Here is a 5,030-nt window from a genome sequence, read left to right as displayed (position 1 = left end):
ACTTAATAAATATAATATTAAATGAATCTACCCAGTGTTGAAAAACCTGGCATAGCTCCAACTTCAGGGTGAACATAGATCTTCCTGTAAATTGCTTATTCTTCCCTCGAAGGGCCTGTTGTGTATGGAAAGTACATTTCATTAAGCTTGCTGAAGCCCCATTTATTTAACAGCTTTCTTCCAATGTAATATCTCTCATCTAATGGCTCAGGTGCTGTGATGGTCGACATCATGGAGATTCAGAGCAATGGAAAAAAGTAGTTGAATACATGAGCGTGTGTGGGGTAAATTATACATTACAATGACCTTTCTCCATTCACCTGGAAGTTCCTTTCTTCCCCCAATTCACCTCTTAAGGGCTGCTCCATTTTAAAGTCATCTTTCACACAGGGAAGTGTTTCCATGGCTTTGTGTAGAATAGATTTAGGTAACTGGTTTATTTCTGAAATAGCATTTTTCTTTTAGAATAGTGTGCTTTGAGGAGTTCTTATCAACATGCAAATTGAAATTCCTAGAACCTAGGGCAAAGGTGATTAGAGCTTATACAGAACTCAGTAAAGAAGACATTAAGGAATTTATTCTAAAAATAAGTGGCTTCAATTTGCCCATCTATTCTATTATCTCTGTTGTCTCCTCAATGCAGCTTTTTTCCTGTCTGTGTGCTTTTAGATTGTGTCACATTTTAATTCAAACTTCAGGCAAACACAAAAGCTCCTTTTTAATGTCATTGATTATTGAATTCTATAATCAATTTTACATAGAATTAAGTAGCACATACTACTTGGGTGACTGGTATTGATCTTTGGAAATAATTAACACTTTTTCAGTGAGCTACTAATATGTCTTCCTGCCCATGTACCCAGCAACTCTTCAACATAATCATTTCATGATATAATTTCATCATTTTCTACCTACATGGATGCCTTTACATGACATGCTCAGCTTTATCTAGCTGCATCTTCACAGGATCACATTCCTTATTTCTTTCATCATCGGGCATCAAGGGCCTCTCTCTATCAATGTACACAGCTATCTTGATTCCTTGTCACTGTGGACTATACCAGAGAAGGAATATGGCACTAGAAAAGTTGGGTACTTGGATGGGTTTCAGGTTGGTTGCTGATGTGTAATGCTCTTAAGAGTGAACTTGACTTTGTTGGTGGTCACTGATTATGAGGAATGATAGCATTTGCCTTGGTGAGTATGTTTTTAAGAGGAACAATGATCATTTGTGATAGCTTGTCTGCTTGTATGATGAATCTGGACAAATCCCCACTAGAGTCCAAAACTACCATTGAGAGTTCTCATTGCCCTGCAGTTCACTGACACATTCTCACTCTTCTTTTATGGTTGAAATTGTGACTCATCCAGGTGGTTAGCATTCATAGTTCTTGTTACTAAACAGGTTGAGCACGTTATAGGTTGAGACCATTTTCATGTTTTCATTTTTGTCTCCATCTATAACAATTTTCTATTTTTATCAGTCTGTCTTCATAAAAAAAGTTACCTTGATAAAAAATCTTTATATATGTCAAATATAAAATCTGCATGGATTTTCCTTAAAAAGTCTTTATTTAGCCTGTCCTTTTGCTTCTTTGTGGCATCCTTAAATGAATGAGTCTTAAGTTGGATGTAGTAAAGGAGGTCAATCTTTTCCTTTAAGATAAAAAAAAGATGTGTACTTTTTATACTTTCTTTATGTCAAAGCCATAAATATACTCTTTTAAATGGCTCCTAAAGGCTTTATAGTTAGGCTTTTCACATTTACATTTTGATTCAATCTGAAGTTGAAGCTTGGATCACATATCATTTTGGAACTGGTAAATAACCATTATCCTACTGTAATTTGTCAACTAGTTTATCCCTTCCTCATTCTGTCTTTATTTCTTTATTTCTTCCTTGACCAGGTTATGATTGAGTAGAGCATTACTCAACTTCCATGTATATGTGGGCATTCTTTCCTTACTGTTATTGAAGACCAGCTTTAGCCCATGGTGGTCTGATAGGACGCATGGGATTATTTCTCTCTTTCTGTATCTGTTTGAGGCCTGTTTTATGGTTGATCATATTGTCAATTTTGGAGAAAGTATCATGAGGTGGTGAGAAGAAGGAATATCCTTTTGTTGTAGGATAGAATGCTCTATAAATATCTGTTAAACTCATTTGGCTCATGACTTCTCTTATTCTGTCTATGTCTCTGTTTAATTTCTGTTTCCATGATCTGTCCTTTGATGAGAGTGGAGTGTTGAAATCTCCTACTATTATTGTGTGAGGTGCAATGTGCGCTTTGAGCTTTAGTAAGGTTTCTTTTATGTATGTAGGTGCCCTTGTATTTGGAGCATAGATATTTAGATTGAGAGTTCATCTTGGTAGATTTTTCCTTTGAATATGAAGTGTCCTTCCTTATCTTTTTTGATGACTTTTGGTTGAAAATTGATTTTATTCGATATTAGAATGGCTTCTGCAGCTTGCTTCTTCAGACCATTTGCTTGGAAAGTTGTTTTTTCAGCCTTTTACTCTGAGGTAGTGTCTGTCTTTGTCTCTGAGGTGTGTTTCCTGTAGGCAGCAAAATGTTGGGTCCTCATTGCGTATCCAGTTTGTTAATCTGTGTCTTTTTATTGGGGAATTGAGTCCATTGATGTTAAGAGATATTAAGGAATAGTGATTGTTGCTTCCTGTTATATTCATATTTGGATGTGAGATTATGTTTGTGCTTGTCTTCTCTGTTTTGTTGCAAAGTGTTTAGTTTCTTGCTTTTTCTAGGGTGTAGCTTTCCTCCTTTTGTTGGGCTTTACCATTTATTATCCTTTGTAGTGCTGGATTTGTAGAAAGATATTGTGTAAATTTGGTTTTATCATGGAATATCTTGGTTTTTCCATCTATGTTAATTGAGAGTTTTGCTGGATACAGTAACCTGGGCTGGCATTTGTGTTCTCTTAGGGTCTGTGTGACCTCTGTCCAGGATCTTCTGGCTTTCATAGTCTCTGGTGAGAAGTCTGGTGTGATTCTGATAGGTCTGCCTTTATATGTTACTTGACCTTTTTCCCTTACTGCTTTTAATATTCTTTCTTTGTTTTGTGCATTTGTTGTTTTGACTATTATGTGACGGGAGGAGTTTCTTTCTTTTTTATTTTTTTAATTTTTTTAAAGATTTATTTATTTTATGCATAAGAGTACACTGTAGCTATTTTCAGACACACTAGAAGAGAGCATCGGATCCCATTACATATGTGGTGTGTGTGTGTGTGTGTGTGTGTGTGTGTGTGTGTGTGTGTTAGTGTGTGTTAGTGTGTGTGTTAAAAATGAAGAGCACACAATCTTAGCCCTAGTGGAAGATTCTAGAGGAGGAGAAGGAGGTGAAGCGGCTCCCAATCGCTTCCTCTGTCCCCTTGTTTTTTGTTTTTCATAAATAGGATAAGGTCGTGCTTCTCGTTTTTATTCGTCACACATCTAGAAATCCCATTAAAAAAATAAAACTAAGCAAAGAATTAAACACTTCCTTTGTGAAGCGTTCAACCTCACATCTCCATAGCTCTTCTGTCATCTTTCTGTTCCTTCATTTTCCGCTCCCAAAAAGCAGAAAGAGAATGCCAAGCTGACATTCATAAGCCATAAGAAGACCTCTCCATCGAGTCTGAAGTCTACATCATTAAAAAAAAACAAACAAAACAAACAAAAAAACAAAACAAACAAAAAACAAACAAAACAAACAAACAAAAAACAAAAAACAAAAAACAAAAGACCTCTTCAGATAGCTCTGCTGAGGGCCTAAATCAGCACTCGGACAGATCCACCAGAGACCAGTTTGCCCCAAAACCAAGTGCTTTTTTAAAAAAGACTTTTTCTTTTTCTTTTTCTTTTGTTTTTTTCCCCATCTTTTTCTTTCTTTCTCTTCTTTCGTTTTTTTCTTTTCTTTTTGTGGGAGGAGGTGTTGAGACAGGGTCTCTCTACATAGTCCTGGCTCTCCTGGAACTCACTACGTAGACTGGGCTGGCCTTGAACTCACAAAGATCCAACTGCCTTTGTCTCCTCAGTGGTTCCCCCCAAGTCATAACTCTTGGGGAAGGACAGGCAATCATTCAGGGAGTTCTGCTGGGGAGCGTTAGCTATTAAAGGTGTGCTATAACCGCTGGGCAGTTGGACGCCTTCCTGGAATGACCCAGTTAAAGGTAAACTTCCCTGACTCGGGATTTCACCTGGAAGACCCTTCATTTCTGGTCTCCCCTTCATCCGTAAGGAGCTGGAGGCAGAGGCCATGTGCACTTTCTTCACTGCTCTTCTTGCCTCTGTTTCTAGATTGGTCTCCGGCCTGGGATGATCGTGCTCTCCTTTGGACTAGAAAAAGATGAAGCGTCTGTCATGCCTCTAGAAGTTGGTGATCGGGAAGCCGCCGTGGCCTCTGCAGGGAATTAGTTTCAGGGGTCCATTGCAGTTGGGACAGCTTTTCCTCTGCTGCTTCTGCCTGGCTTTGTCACAGATGGTGGGTCTCAGATAAATCTTGCGGCCTTTCTCCGTGGAACAGTTCCTGGTGCACACCACTACCCCCAGGCACGACTTCTTGAGGATCTGGGAGTTGTGGTTGTTGCTGTTGCGCATGGCCCAGCTGCTCAGATGGTGCTGTGCGCTCCTGTCGTCTGAGCTGTAGCTGTGTTTCACATAGGAGTCTGGCCACTCCTGGAACCAGTCAGTCTTCTTCACATTCTGAGGCAGCTTCATGTCGTTAATATCCCAGCTCAGTATCTCTTGTCTTCAGGATCACAGTTGTCCAGTTCCATGATGAGGTCGGCTCAACACAGGCTCTTCTCAAATCGTCAGAGATGTCTCGAGAGCTTGCAGTCTCAGAACTCTGTCCACGATAGCAGCTGAAGGGCTTGTTTTTCAAAGCCTTTCCATCTTCAGTGCTCCTGAGGCCTGAGTCCCTCCTTGTCATTCAGCCTCTTGTCCAGGTGTCATACAAGTCCTAATGTATCTTTTATTCTGGGACAGTACAGTAATGTAATTATAGCATTCCCCTTTCCTCATACCTTTTT

General features: G+C 39.2%; 1 pseudogene; it reads right to left on the bottom strand.

The window, feature by feature from the left end:
- Positions 1 to 4,002: 4,002 nt before the first annotated feature.
- Positions 4,003 to 4,775, bottom strand: Gcm1-ps1 (glial cells missing transcription factor 1, pseudogene 1; annotated as a pseudogene).
- Positions 4,776 to 5,030: the final 255 nt, after the last annotated feature.

The sequence above is a fragment of the Rattus norvegicus genome, chromosome 7, assembly GCF_036323735.1.
Source record: "Rattus norvegicus strain BN/NHsdMcwi chromosome 7, GRCr8, whole genome shotgun sequence".
NCBI classification, from domain to species: Eukaryota; Metazoa; Chordata; class Mammalia; order Rodentia; family Muridae; genus Rattus; species Rattus norvegicus.
This window is presented reverse-complemented; position numbering and strand designations above follow the sequence as displayed.